The sequence below is a fragment of the Nerophis lumbriciformis genome, linkage group LG09, assembly GCF_033978685.3.
Source record: "Nerophis lumbriciformis linkage group LG09, RoL_Nlum_v2.1, whole genome shotgun sequence".
Taxonomy (NCBI): domain Eukaryota; kingdom Metazoa; phylum Chordata; class Actinopteri; order Syngnathiformes; family Syngnathidae; genus Nerophis; species Nerophis lumbriciformis.
Genome location: NC_084556.2, coordinates 39,463,305 through 39,480,000, shown reverse-complemented (window position 1 = coordinate 39,480,000; position 16,696 = coordinate 39,463,305).

The window sequence follows — 16,696 nt, the reverse complement described above, 5'->3', positions numbered from 1 at the left end:
TCTTGGGCACTAATACACCCCCATACCATCACAGATGCTGGCTTTTCAACTTTGCGCCTATAACAATCCGGATGGTTCTTTTCCTCTTTGGTCCGGAGGACACGACGTCCACAGTTTCCAAAAACAATTTGAAATGTGGACTCGTCAGACCACAGAACACTTTTCCACTTTGTATCAGTCCATCTTAGATGAGCTCAGGCCCAGCGAAGCCGACGGCGTTTCTGGGTGTTGTTGATAAACAGTTTTCGCCTTGCATAGGAGAGATTTAACTTGCACTTACAGATGTAGCGACCAACTGTAGTTACTGACAGTGGGTTTCCGAAGTGTTCCTGAGCCCATGTGGTGATATCCTTTACACACTGATGTCGCTTGTTGATGCAGTACAGCCTGAGGGGACGAAGGTCACGGGCTTAGCTGCTTACGTACTTACGTGATTTCTCCAGATTCTCTGAACCCTTTGATGATATTACGGACCGTTGATGGTGAAATCCCTAAATTCCTTGCAATAGCTGGTTGAGAAAGGTTTTTCTTAAACTTTTCAACAATTTGCTCACGCATTTGTTGACAAATTGGTGACCCTCACCCCATCCTTGTTTGTGAATGACTGAGCATTTAATGGAATCTACTTTTATACCCAATCATGGCACCCACCTGTTCCCAATTTGCCTGTTCACCTGTGGGATGTTCCAAATAAGCATGTGATGAGCATTCCTCAACTTTATCAGTATTTATTGCCACCTTTCCCAACTTCTTTGTAAAGTGTTGCTGGCATCAAATTCTAAAGTTAATGATTATTTGCAAAAAAAAAAAGTTTATCAGTTTGAACATCAAATAAGTTGTCTTTGTAGCATATTCAACTGAATATGGGTTGAAAATAATTTGCAAATCATTGTATTCCGTTTATATTTGCATCTAACACAATTTCCCAACTCATATGGAAACGGGGTTTGTAAAGCAGTCCTTCTCAACTATTTTCTGTTACTCCCCCTCTGGGAAGAAGTTAAACTTCCACACCCTCCTATATATAGTATCATTTGTCAAAATAGTTACTAGTACACACCTGCCTCACATTGTATCCCTATTAACATTAAAAAAACAAAAAAATAAATAATATGGATCGGCTGACAACAAAGAATAACTTTATTAACATGTTTTTGCCTGTGACATAAAATAAATGTTTTTATCCTTATTTAAACTGTGAACATGTTTTGACCAACTTGAACCATATGATACAGAAAAAATTAACATTATGAATACATAAATTAAATTAAATAAATACAATGTAAATTCAAATTGATCAGCAACATTTACTCAGGAGCATAGGATCACGGATTTTGGCAGTCAATTCCGATACCAATCCTCCACGAGTTAAATCGTCCGATACCACTCACATGTATTAGTTGTAAATTGTTCATTGTATTTCTAGTGAGTGCTATTTACAGTTTAACAATACCAACACAATACAATATTTACACTAGTTTTGTATTCTCTCTTATTATATACAAGTACCTTATCAAAACAAAGTCAATAGTGCACAGTTACTAAACAAAAGCAAAAACTACTACTCTTTTCAATCATTTGGCTTTTGCCCTCACAGTGTTCTTGTGTGCAGGAAATTATTCTTTGAGATTGCAAACAATAACAAAAGAACCCCCAAAAATTATATTGAGAAAATAAAAATATTGACGTAATCACTCTTGTAACAATCACACACTGATACCATTCTTGGTATCGACACATCCAATTTACATGTGGTGTACTGACTGACAGTTGTATTGTCCTCTCTCTAACTTTCATTATCTACTTGTTAGTTTCCTCTAAATATCTGCCTACTTCCTGCCGTAACGTGCTTTCATCTACACTTCTTTAATTTTTACTAAGCACTTATTTCTTGGAGTTGTTTAAAGTTAGCTAAGCAGTTAGCCTAGCTCAGGGGTGTCAAACGTACGCCCCGCGGGCCTGAACAGGTTTTATCCGGCCCGCGTGATGAGTTTGCCAAGTATTAAAATGAGCTGCATTTTTTTTTTTATGAAAGAAACTGCTGTTCTAAATGTGTCCACTGGATGTTGCAATAGCAATTCTGTTAGGACTAGCAAGAGGTACTAAGTGATGCGTGGCTGCGGCTCCTCTCCCTCGACCCAAATTAAACTTAAAACCTATGTCTTCTGCTTCGAACACATCGTTATTTGGCACCCTTACTGCCCCATAATGTCTCTGTCAAAAACGAGAAAACTCAACTCTTTTGAATAGTTTTTACCTCTGTGTCTTACAGTTTGTTGAGTTAGCACTGGATTTTTTTAAATGTATTATTATTATTATTATTTTTATTTATTTATTTATTTTTTGTCCTGTCGAGCTTCTCAGGCAAATCATATAGTTGATGTAGATGCCCATATTGACTGTTCATATTTACTTTACAAAAGAGAAGTGTAGGATACTTCTCTTGTTGCCTTATTTGTATTTGACTTAATTAAATGTATTTATATTATCATTTGGTGCAGCCGGGCCGGAGCAGGAGGGGATAGAAAGAGAAAAAAAAGAAGACAGAGGGGGAAATTGTGGGGACAAGAGGGGGATTAGACAGAGAGACAAAAACAACAACAGCAAACACAACAATAACAACAACAACAACAACAATAGAGCAACATCAGCAAATAGGATATGTACAAATATGATGGTAAAAGTGATAGCAAAGAAGCAGTTAGTAAAATAAAAAATAATACAGAAATGACAATGAGCATTATTACACTACAAATGGAGCAATACAAATACCAATAGAAATAGCTTTATTGATAATGAACAATACCAATAATTTACCTCTATTATCAACAATACAGTTGTTCAAATGCAACAATACATATACGTAATGATAACTAGAGATACAAAAGAAGGCATAAAAATGGAGGGGAATAAAGAGAAGCAACTTATATTAACCTTGTAGATTGTTATAGTAACAATAGGTTAAGCTTTGTCAGTGTGCAATGTGTTATCCAGTTTACCCTAGGGTAACAATGTTAGTTTATGTTTGATGAAACGTGATTATGTGCATGAGTGTATGTATGTATATGTACTTGTATATGTACAGAATGTGTATATGTGTCTGTACAGTGAATGTATATGTACATGTATGTGTATATGTATGTTTATACAGTGAATGGGCGTGTGGATGTACGAACTTTGAGTGTGTAGGTATGTACTGTATTTGCACTGGATTGTTAGCACTTGATTGATACGTGGACATGACAAAGGAGGTATTTGATACCTCGAAGAGTTTACATGTTGTGTTTTTTGTTCAGTCCCAGAAAGACTGTGACTTAAAGTTTAATCCTGGCTTTGTAGATACACTAAGACCAAGTCTAAGCTCATTGTGTTCTTCATTGGGTTTTTGAAACTACACCAATTTCCTCAGAATTTTCAACAAACTTGAAATGTTTTGTCCATAGGATTATTTGTGATTTGTACTTTTTCAGAATGGGCTTGTTCTATTTTTGGCCAGAGTAAAACAACGTAAACAACCTGGAGTTGTCGTTATTTTTAAGTTATCATGCCATGATTTTACCATTCCGGCCCACTTCAGAATCAGAATCAGAATAGTTTTTATTGCCATTGTTTGAGAACGGGTTCACAAACTAGGAATTGGGAATAGATTTTCCTCCATGCGGCCCCTGAGCTAAAATGAGTTTGACACCCCTGGCCTAGCTGTTAACATGATTACTCCTGGCTTGCGCTCAGTGTGTAACACGTTTAGCCTCGTGATTATGTAATTGACAGTGATACTTAAGATACTAAGAAATGCAGTTTATTGATGCACTAATGCAGGTGATTATTAGTAACTTAGGAGAGTAGGTCCACACTGTGTATGGAGACACATTAGCTCTTAGCCGCTAGTGAAATGTACGGAGGATTACTAATTTTTAGTTTTTCATTTTGTTTTGATTTTGTTACTGTATGTAAATATCTGCACTGCAACCACATAATTTCCCCAATGTGGGATAAATAAAGTTTGTCCTATCCTATCCCTGCTTGTTTAAGCAGAGATAGGAAAGGATAGGGTAGAAAATGGATGGGTGGAAAAGGATAGGATAGGGTGATGATGATACACAAGCCTCCAGCTAGGTGGCAGCAGTGCTCAAACTAATCAACAAACTGCGTGTTCAACCCAGTAGAAGAAGTACACAGAACAAGGTATACACAGCTGATAAAGCAGGGGAGATGATGAACACATGTCTGCCATGTGGAGGTGGTAAGACATAAACTCATTGAGAATCACTTTGTTGTGTTGAGCCAATCCGTAAAAAAATTGAACATAGAGGTGACCTGATACAATTTTTGTCATGATCCGTGGCCTGGATCATGTTTTGTCATTTTCTGTTTGTTTTGGACTCCATAGTTCCTGTTTTTTGTGCATCCTTGTTTGTTTTAGTTACCATGGTTACTTATTATTTCCACCTGCCTCTGATTAGTGTTCGCCCGCTCACCTGCTGCCCGCGCACTAATCAGAGGCATTATTTAAGCCTGCCTTTGCCGGTCAGTCGGCCTGGCGTCATTGTTCGCTTCATGCCTGGTCCACATAAGATTTGTTTGTTCATGCCACAGCTAGTAAGTTTTCCTTGCCATAGTCTATGCTAAGTATTTGCTTTAGCTCCAAGTGCAATCAGCACGTTGTGCCTTCATCTTGTTTTCCGTTTTTTTGTACCTTTTTGAGTTTTGATAATTAAATCATGTTTTTACCTGCACGCCTTGTACGGAGTAGTCCGTCTGCACTCCTGGGAGAAAGACAGTAAGCTGCGAAAACACCATCGTGACAACTTTTTCCACTTCTGATACGCTTGGAGCTGTTACGTCTGAGACGCATGGCTGCGATTGTTGTGTTCCTTCCAAGGCAGAAGACAAACAGGAGCGGCGTGCAGGTAAGATTTAAGTATATTTAATAAATAAAAGGCAGGACAAAAATACAAAACTGAGGAAGCTAGCAAGCGTGGAGCTAAACAAAAACCAAAATGTCACCAAGGGTGAAAAACGGGGATTCTGGTCGGCAGAATAATATAAAGAGCGAGGAGCAAAAACAGGAGGACGTAAATGTTGCCTATTGCAAACATTGACCCAGCCCTTACTGCTGGGTGACAGGAAACTATAAAGGGGAGTGATTAGCCAAAACACCTGGTGGAAACACTAATTGCAAAACTAAGACAGGTGAGGAGAATCAGTGCCCATGGAAACCAACAATTAACAGGGAAAGAGGGTGCACCCAGGAAACAGACTAAAACAGAAACATAACCAACATAAATCATGCCATGATCCGGGTAACGGATCATGACATAACCCCCCCTTAAGGGACGGATCCCAGACGTCCCAAACTAGAAACCCCTCCCCAACAAAAAAAACCCCCCAGAAAGTCAAAAGTCACGGGAGGGTGGAGGGAGGACTTGGTGGTGGGCCGCCAGGCCATGTGTCCCCGAAGCCACCGGGGACAAGTCAGGTGGCGGCGGCGGGTGGATTGTCGCCGCAATTGTCGAGGCGGGCGACCTCGGAACGGCCATGTCTGTGGCCGTTGAGGAGGCGGACGAGACTGGCGCCAGAACCTCAGCAGTCTTTGAGTCCTGTACCAAAGTCTGGGGCATCGCTGCTGTTGGCGCCAAAGGCGTCCATGAAAAGTCCAGAAACGACAAGGTGGGCGGCGCCGAGGTGCGGCCCGCCGAACACGAGGAGGTGGGCGGCGCCGAGGTGCGGCCCGCCGGACACGAGGAGGTGAGCGGCGCCGTGCTGCGGCCCGCCGGACACGAGGTGGGTACGTCGTAGGCGAGGCAGGCGCAGGAGGCGTCGTCGCCGTGGAAACAGGAAGCGTCGTCGCCGTGGAAACAGGATGCGTCGTCGCCGTGGAAACAGGAAGCGTCGTCGCCGTGGAAGCAGGAGGCGTCGCCATGGAAGCAGGAGGCGTCGCCATGGAAGCAGGAGTTGCCGTCGCCATGGAAGCAGGAGTCGCCGTCGCCATGGAAGCAGGAGGCGTGGGCGGAGCCAGAGGCGGAGCAGGCGTCCTGTCTGTCGGCGTGGGCGGAGCCAGAGGCGGAGCAGGCGTCTCGTCTGTGGGCGTGGGCGGAGCAGACGGAGCAGGCGGCTCGTCTGTCGGCGTGGGCGGAGCCAGAGGCGGAGCAGACGGCTCTTCTGTCGGCGTGGGCGGAGCCAGAGGCGGAGCAGGCGGCTCGTCTGTCGGCGTGGGCGGAGCAGGCAGCTCGTCTGTCGGTGTGGGCGGAGCAGGCGGCTCGTCTGTCGGCGTAGGCGGAGCCAGAGGCGGAGCAGGCGGCTCGTCTGTCGGCGTAGGCGGAGCCAGAGGCGGAGCAGGCGGCTCGTCTGTCGGCGTGGGCGGAGCAGGCGGCTCGTCTGTCGGCGTGGGCGGAGCCAGAGGCGGAGCAGGCGGCTCGTCTGTCGGCGTGGGCGGAGCCAGAGGCGGAGCAGGCAGCTCGTCTGTCGGCGTGGGCGGAGCCAGAGGCGGAGCAGGCAATGGAGTATCTGCGGGTGGTGGATGTCTCAGCTGGACTGCTGGGTTGGCCGTAGGGGGAATCATCACCTGCAGTGCGGAGAGTATACTTCCCAGCTGTCTCTCCAAAGCACCAAGGCGGGCGTCTTGGCGTTCTGCTATGGCGTTGACGCAAGCCCCAAGAACGCCAAACTGTTCCTCTTGTTGTCCAAGTTGTTTGGCCTGTTGGTGCAATGCCCATTTTACTGGGTCGGTCTCTGCGGGGTCTCGTGTGCTTTGCAGCGCTGGAGCAGGAGGTGGAGAGGATGACGTTTGCAGGACCACCAGGGTTGATGGTGGCGTCAGAGTGGCAGGCGTCCGGGCTGTCAGCGTGGGAGGAGCCAGAGGAGTGGGCGGAGTGTACTCTGCTGATTGGGATTGTTCCTCCAGTTGCAGTTCAATAAGTACCTTGCGGTACCACTCATCCACCCAAGCCGGACTGTACTTCTCTGGCGGGTCCAACTTGCTTTGTGGCACTGGAGCAGGAAGTAGGACCGAAGCAGACAGCGCCCCCGCTGGAGGAGAGGCAGGCAGCATCCTCAGTGGAATGAGGTCTGCTTCCCCCGCTGACACGCTACCAGCACTGGCCCCCCCCTCAGGAAGCAGATTCCAGATGCTAGATGGAGCTGGTGGGGGGAGCGCTTGTTCGGCGGGAGCAGAGGGCACGGGCGGGTGGGCTCTAGGAAGCCTGGAAGCTGGCCTTGTGCGTGTGCGCCGCTGGCGCCTTTCTGGACAGTTGCCAGCAGGTGGTGTCTGAGGGGAGGAGAAGCCGCAAGGGAAGAGCCTGGCAGACATTGTTGAGGGCAAAGTGTCCGTCTGGTACCCCTTCTGCGCCTGCTCTGAGCTGGCCCGCTGCCCGAGCCTTCGCGTACCGGGTGGGGTGAACGACGTCCGGGTGGCTTGAGAGTGGGGGAGGAAACGGGTCTCTGCTTCCGTGAATTTAGCCATTAGCTGCCCCCATGCTACCATGGCGTCGGCCGGAAGGTCTTCTTCGGACAGCTCGGCTTCGTCCTCGTATTGCCACGGCTGGATGTCCGCTTGGAGTTCCAGGAGGATGTCTTGTTTGTCCGTGTTGGACAGGAACACTTCGTCTAGCTGGGTCAATCTGTTACGTCTGAGACGCATGGCTGCGATTGTTGTGTTCCTTCCAAGGCAGAAGACAAACAGGAGCGGCGTGCAGGTAAGATTTAAGTATATTTAATAAATAAAAGGCAGGACAAAAATACACAACTGAGGAAGCTAGCAAGCGTGGAGCTAAACAAAAACCAAAATGTCACCAAGGGTGAAAAACGGGGATTCTGTTCGGCAGAATAATATAAAGAGCGTGGAGCAAAAACAGGAGGATGTAAATGTTGCCTATTGCAAACATTGACCCAGCCCTTACTGCTGGGTGACAGGAAACTATAAAGGGGAGTGATTAGCCAAAACACCTGGTGGAAACACTAATTGCAAAACTAAGACAGGTGAGGAGAATCAGTGCCCATGGAAACCAACAATAAACAGGGAAAGAGGGTGCACCCAGGAAACAGACTAAAACAGAAACATAACCAATCATGCCATGATCCGGGTAACGGATCATGACAGGAGCCTTGACTATTTGATACCGATTTTGATCCGTTACAATATCAGCATGAATCATACATACTTTAAAAATGTTTGTAGTGTGGAGTGTTACAAAAGACTTAATCAAGTAAAATTAGTCAAACAGAGAACATGGAAAACACTAACCTATTTATTATTACTCTGTAATGGCCTTTTACTGTCTTTAAATTGAAGCAGAGACGTAATTATTTTGGGCGACACTGAGTGGTCACAATAATTATTGATATTTCAAGGCCTACTGAAATGCGATTTTCTTATTCAAACGGGGATAGCTGGTCCATTCTATGTGTCATACTTGATCATTTCGCGATATTGCCATATTTTTGCTGAAAGGATTTAGTAGAGAACATCGACGATAAAGTTCGCAACTTTTGGTCGCTGATAAAAAAGCCTTGCCTGTACCGGAAGTAGCAGACGATATGCGCGTGACGTCACCGGTTGTGGAGCTCCTCACATCTGCACATTGTTTACAATCATGGCCACCAGCAGCGAGAGCGATTCGGACCGAGAAAGCGACGATTTCCCCATTAGTTTGAGCGAGGATGAAAGATTTGTGGATGAGGAAAGTGAGAGTGAAGGACTAGAGGGCAGTGTGAGCGATTCAGATAGGGAAGATGCTGTGAGAGGCGGGTGGAACCTGATATTCAGCTGGGAATGACTAAAACAGTAAATAAACACAAGACATATATATACTCTATTAGCCACAACACAACCAGGCTTATATTTAATATGCCACAAATTAATCCCGCATAACAAACACCTCCCCCCTCCCGTCCATATAACCCGCCAATACAACTCAAACACCTGCACAACACACTCAATACCACAGCCCAAAGTACTGTTCACCTCCCCAAAGTTCATACAGCACATATATTTCCCTAAAGTCCCCAAAGTTACGTACGTGACATGCACATAGCGACACGCACGTACGGGCAAGCGATCAAATGTTTGGAAGCCACAGCTGCGTACTCACGGTACCGCGTCTGCGTATCCAACTCAAAGTCCTCCTGGTAAGAGTCTCTGTTGTCCCAGTTCTCCACAGGCCAATGGTAAAGCTTGACTGTCATCTTTCGGTAATGTAAACAATGAAACACCGGCTGTGTTTGTGTTGCTGCTGCCGGCCTCAATACACCGCTTCCCACCTACAGCTTTCTTCTTTGCTGTCTCCATTGTTCATTGAACAAATTGCAAAAGATTCACCAACGCAGATGTCCAGAATACTGTGGAATTTTGCGATGAAAACAGACGACTTAATAGCTGGCCACCATGCTGTCCCAAAATGTCCTCTACAATCCGTGACGTCACGCGCTGACGTCATCATACCGAGACGTTTTCAGCAGGATATTTCACGTAAAATTTAAAATTGCACTTTAGTAAACTAACCTGGCCGTATTGGCATGTGTTGCAATGTTAAGATTTCATCATTGATATATCAACTATCAGACTGCGAGGTCGGTAGTAGTGGGTTTCAGTAGGCCTTTAAGCTACGTAGCTTCGATTTTAAGTTAATTATTTTTTACTGGAAAACCGTAGTATTTACCACTGCAGCTGTAAACCGGAATGGATGATCAAAAACCGTACTCATTACGGGAAAACCTGTAGTTGTTGGCAGGTATGCAGAAGTTGGCGTTTTACTTACTAGTTGGTCACTGTCACACATTTGAGTTAAAGTACCAATGATTGTCACACACACACACTAGGTGTGGCGAAAATATTCTCTGCATTTGCAGGCGTCATCATACCGAGACGTTTTCAACATGATATTTCACGCAAAATTTAAAATTGCCCTTTAGTAAGCTAACCCGGCCGTATTGGCATGTGTTGCAATGTTAAGATTTCATCATTGATATATAAACTATCAGACTGCGTGGTCGGTAGTAGTGGGTTTCAGTAGGCCTTTAAGCTCATGATGCAGTAAATTGAATGATGCGGACACGTTTGTTACTGTGTACTTTCTTCCACGCTTCTGCCTTGGAGACTTTGTACGTGTACAGTCGGACCCATTCGTTTACCTGACACATGAAACGTGATGATTTGGGGAAGGGGTTCACTATCCACTTTAGCCGCCGGATGGCGGTTGAGTGTGAAAAATGTGTTTGTGTGTTTTGTGGCAATTCCAACTTTGACCACAGCGTCAGTTGCTGTGTGGAGAGGTGATTTCCGTCATTTGAAGTTAAAGTTAAAGTACCAATGATTGTCACACACACACACTAGGTGTGGCGAAATTATTCTCTGCATTCGACCCATCACCCTTGATCACTCCCTGGGAGGTGAGGGGAGCAGTGAGCAGCAGCAGTGGCCGCGCCCGGGAATCATTTTTGGTGATTTAACCCCCAATTCCAACCCTTGATGCTGAGTGCCAAACAGGGAGGTAATGGGTCCCATTTTTATAGTCTTTGGTATGACTCGGCCAGGGGTTTGAACTCACAACCTACTGATCTCAGGGCGGACACTCTAACCACTAGGCCACTGAGTATTTCCAGTAGACTGCATTGGAAAAATACATAACTCTCACGCGAGATCCACCCAACAATGGGGCCATATGAATTCCTTCTCCACTGTAAGTAATATACAACTATAATTATTTGATACTTGTTTATATTGACAAATGTGCGTCACAACATCCACACGGCGGAAAACTTTTCCCATTTTTGTTCAAGACAATGTGCTCGTTTCCACCGCCAGCTGAACGTCACCGACATGCCGTTGATGTTCCGCATTCCATCGCAAAACACACGCGTAGCTTCTGTATTTCTATATAATCCGTTCAGTTTAGCTAAAAACTGCTTGTTAGACAGGAGGTCATGCACAAACACAAGATCAATTATCCGGTTTACTTTCAAAATAAAATACTCTTTTCATGGCGGATCCTATTTTACACTTTGAAGCGTCCTAATGGGTGACGACGGACATGAAGTTGTCATGTCTGTGTGATCATGTTTTGTTTGGCCATGTGCTTTTTTGGATTTTGTCAGTTCCTGTTTTTTCACTCCCCATTAGTTTTCACCTGTCCTCATGTCACACACCTGATTCATTTGCACTCACACACCTGTTGTTAATCATGTCTGTTATTTAAGCTTTTCATTTTCTGTTGGTCGGCCTGGCGACATCACATTCATGCTCTGCACTCTTGACACACTCCTGACACTCTGTTTCATGTTCATAGTCCATGCTGCCCTGTTCACGTCATCGCAAGTAAGTTTTGTTGATTAATGCCACAGTTAGTGTCTTTTGTTTTTTTGTCCATAGTTCTGCCTTTGTGCGAGTTTTTGTTTTTATAGCCAAGTTTTGTAGTTCTGCGCCTTTTGTTTATTCCTTTTTTGAGTGTTAAAATTAAATATGTATTCACCTTCACGCCGTGTCCGGTCCAAATCCTTTGCACCTCGGGAAAACAATCCACGCCAAAGTCCAAGTCTTGACAGAAGTCAACTTGTCAAAGGTTTTCAGACATCATTTCACCTTGTCGACTCAAATGGATGACGACATGCAGATTCTGGATGTCCAGAATTAAAGAATAATATGCAGGCATATCCCGGGGCAGCTACATGGAGACACGATGGCCTGTGTCAAATACCAGCTGAGTGGTTGCCAAGGATAATGTTAATGTTGCTACAAAAAATAAAGTTGTGTATCAAGGCAAAACTGTCGTCGGTGTTGCAGTTCAGTACCTGTTCCTAATGACGGGACCGAGTCTATTTGCTTCTGCTTCTCTGGAAAGACGGAATAAACCGCGGTTCGCTTTAATACAACTTCCCTTATCACGTGATTACTTTGCGAGATCTCGTAAAAAATTGCGCTATTTCAACAGAACGGTGGTGGAGATTACTGGACTCTGGATGGCGGTGCTGTTAAATACCAAGAAAGACCAACCTTGTGTGCTTGTTGGAGGACATTTAGACGTCCAAAAAGCCATCGGTGTTTTCTTTAGTGCGTGTGAGTCATCCATCAGTTGTGTTGTGTTGTGTGGACATAGCCATTCTTGGCAGGGTGGGAGGATCTTGTGGAGAAGTTGGTATGTGGATTCCTGAGGAGGCAGCTGGGCGAGCAGAAGCAGCTCAGCATCAACAGTGCAGATGAGATGGATTAGATGGAGAACAGAGGACAAGCCTGGTTACACAGATGAGGGATGAGGGCAGGACCAGCTTTTAAAAGTCCTGGGGGCCAATGCGCTGATTTGGAGATGTCTCCTTCAAAGTCCTCATATCTCCTATCTGACTTAATATTGACTTTACCAGATTCATATCTCTATCGTCTGATGTTCTGGCAGCCCTAGCCATGTCAACTTTGACCCACGTGTTTTGCCGCCACTTCTTATTAAAGGCACATGTGGATACATGATCGGAACTGGCCGTCATTCCTGGGAGATAACACTGCAGCTGTTTTGCTTGAGCTTGTTGTTGCTTCGAAACGATGCAAAGGCAAAAACGACATGACGGTTTTAAAGTTCAAATGAACACAGTTTTTTGCACAACACAAATGCTACTTCCTGAATTACTGTACATAAGAGAAAACTGTTGTGTTGTACGCTGAATTTTATTGCTATGTGCATAGATATGAAATAAAGTGTGGTGTACCCCAAGGCTCAATTTCAGGTCCCATTCTTTTTAATCTTTACATGCTGCCTCAGTTTCCACTTGGGTTGTACGGTATACCGGTATTAGTATAGTACCGCGTTACTAACGAATAATTTTCTGTACTATACCGCCTCTGAAAAGTACCGGAATCACAACATCTTCGTTTTTTTTAAACGTATATTATGTTTATAAACTCAGGAAATATGACCCTGGACACATGAGGACTTTGAATATGACCAATGTATGATCCTGTAACGACTTGGTATCGGATTAATACCCAAATTTGTGGTTTCATCCAAAACTAATGGAAAGTATCAAACAACAGAAGAATAAGTGATTATTACATTTTAACAGAAGTGTAGTTAGAACATGTTAAAAGAGAAAGTAAGCAGATATTAGCAGTAAATGAACAAGATTAATAATTAATTTTCTACCACTTGTCCTTAATAATGTTGACAAAATAATAGAATGATAAATGACACAATATGTTACTGCATATGTCAGCAGCTAAATTAGGAGCCTTTGTTTGCTTACTTACTACTAAAAGGCAAGTTGTCTTGTATGTTCACTATTTTATTTAAGGACAAACTTGCAATAATAAACATACTGTATGTTTATTGTACCGTAAGATTTTTTGTCAAAATAAAGCCAATAATGCAATTTTTTGTGGTCCCCTTTATTTAGAAAAGTACCGAAAAGTATCAAAATCATTTTGGTACCGGTACCAAAATATTGGTATAGAGACAACACTAGTTTCCACAGTTACGTCTCCTGATGACACAGGAGATAACCTTTTTAACTGAATTTTGGACACCAAGTCATGGATGGCAGTGAATTTCTTATATCTGAAGCAGGACAAAACAGAGATTTTAGTTGTAGGTCCTGAAGGCCAGAAAGATGAACATTTACCCAAAAATTACAAGAGTTCAAACCAACACAATATCCCACAAAAATATTACAAAAATAGTTTATCATCTTACATAGCCAATGTCTGCCCGTTCGTCTCTCTCAGGCCAATACGGAGGTGCTAATAGAATAGAATAGAATAGAATTGAAAAGTACTTTATTGATCTCTGGGGGAAATTCAGCACCAGAGTTCGCTCACAATAAACAATAAACACTTAGGTATGTTTTACATGTGAATAATATAAATACAGTCTATTATACAACGTTATTCACACGTGAATAATATAAATACAGTCTATTATACATTCAAGTACAGTCAAAAAGGAACCTATGCATATACAATCTGATGGCTGTCGGTATGAAGGACTTCCTGTGTCGTTCCGTGTTGCATTTTGGGAGTCTGAGCCTTCCACTGAACGTGCTCATTCTCTCCGCCAGGGAGGTGTTGTCCATAATGCATTATGTATCATGTATTTATGTTTTATACTGTATGTATTACAGTATTTGTCTTATTTTCCATTATTATTTTGTGGCGATCTATAAAGATATTCACCAAGCAAGACGTCTCTTTGCGGCTTAACGGTGAATAATGCTAACAACACAGCAACTAATCTTGACATCTTCACCGCGACAATCAAGTTGACCACCTTTTGACACTTTATCTTCAAACTTGTGCCTCGACAATAACACGTGTCTACACTGGTGAGACTTTGACGTAAGCAACAGCGAGACATAGCAGCGACTCGACGCGGCACTTAATGCTAACATGACCGCAAGCAACTATCAGCAGCTGCAAAGTAAACAAATGCAGACCATCCAGGTGGTGTCGAGTAGAGGACAAACCCTAGATTATTTTACAGTACTCCCTGGGTAGGATGCTGAAATATTCATGTTTTTAGTTCCTATTCATCGGCTGGGTTTACATCTTGCTGCCATGTGTGGTAAACTCGCTTGTCATTAAATCTGTCACAAAGCGCCTCAAGAAGTCAACACGTTTCACACTTTCAATGGTTTAATGGTGTCAGACAAGCGCATGGTGACGGACTCGGCTGCTGTTAGGCTCCATATTTCTGTGGACAAATCTACTAATCTCTAGGGACCTTTATGCTGGTAGCGCTGACGAAATAAATGTCATCGCGTCTGTCAATGGATAAACACATTCTGACTACAGACTAGCAGAATGTAAGATGTTTTGTAATATTTGAACTGAAACAGCACTGTAGCTGAAGGGTTGTTGGTAACAGACAGAAAAAGATTATAAAAATGTAAAACACAAAAACAACGACAAAAAAACAGTAAATAAACGTTATAATTTGTTCAGGGACAAGATTGTAGAACTGTACAAGACTACAATGGACTACAGTGGAGCCGCAGTTTATGAACATAATTGGTTCTTTTACAGGGTTGGTAAATATAAGCGTTTGTATACTGGAGCAAATTTCTCCATTAGAAACAATGTAAACATGAAAAATTCCAACCTTGACAAAAGTCCATATTTTATTGCATGTTAGTACACTTTGAACAGAATATAAAGCACTGTACAGCACTGTATATCAAACATATATAACCATACGGGTGGTGTCATACATGCATATATATACATATATATATATATATATATATATATATATATATATATATATATATATATATATATATATATATATATATATATATATATATATGTATATATATATTTTTTTTAATATACATATATACATACATATATATATATATATATATAAATATATATATATATATATATATATATATATATATATAATACATAAAAAAATTAAATACTTGAACTTCACATTGTTTGTTTATTTATTTGACAAACAAAACAACAGTCCACAGTAACAAAGTAAAGAAAAGTAACACATTAAATATTTGTCCACACTACCCATCCAAAAACATGCACCTGGGGATAGGTTGATTGGCAACACTAAATTGGCCCTAGTGTGTGAATGTGAGTGTGAATGTTGTCTGTCTATCTGTGTTGGCCCTGCGATGAGGTGGCGACTTGTCCAGGGTGTACCCCGCCTTCCGCCCGATTGTAGCTGAGATAGGCTCCAGCGCCCCCCGCGACCCCGAAGGGATTAAGCGGTAGAAAATGGACGGATGGACTACCCATGTAAATGGTAGTGATAGTTCAATAAATAAACTAATTAATAAGAAAAACAAAAATAAAACAAAATCGAAAAAGGCATAGATTGCATTAGTTAGCCATCATTCTCTGCAATGTATGCTAGTAATCATCAAAAGGAAATTAAAACATAGTCTATACAACAACAGATATGGGTACATACAGTACATAGACCGCAAACACGTAATTCTTTTCTTCTTACTCGCAATGTCTGAGACATGATATTTATTTTTCAGTTTTTTTTATTCTTCTGTTCTGATTGCTAGGTTTGACTTCGAGGTGTACCGTATTTTTCGGAGTATAAGTCGCACCTGCCGAAAATGCATAATAAAGAAGGAAAAAAACATATATAAATTGCACTGGAGCCCAGCCAAACTATGAAAAAAACTGCGACTTATAGTCCGAAAAATACGGTAACTGTTATTACGGTCCTGCTGGAAACGGCGCCCGGTGAAGGATGGTCTAGCAATATTGTTATCCGGCTGGACATCGGGAGAAATGTGTGCGAATTGTGGCCCCGGGAGATTTCCTGGAAAATCGGGAGTGTTGACAAGTATGTTTATAACAAAGGGGTGATGGATCAACTTTTTATTTAATAACAAAGTCTGGGATGGCGAACCCATTATCGATCCATCGTGGTGAAGAAGGAACTGAGCAGGGAGCTCTCAATTTACAGTTCGATCTACGGTCCTATCCTCACCTATGGTCATGAGCTTTGGGTGTTATTGATAACACAAGATCACAAGTAGCTACAAGTGGCCGAAATTAGTGTCCCCTGTCGGATGCCGGAGCTCTCCCTTAGAGATAGGGTGAGAAGCTCTGTCATTCAGGAAGAGCTCAGAGCAAACCTGCTGCTCCTCCACATCAAGAGGAGCCAGATTATGTGCATCAGGCATCTGGTCAGGTGCCCCCAGGACGCCTCCCTGTGGAGGTGTTTAGAGCACGTCCGACCGG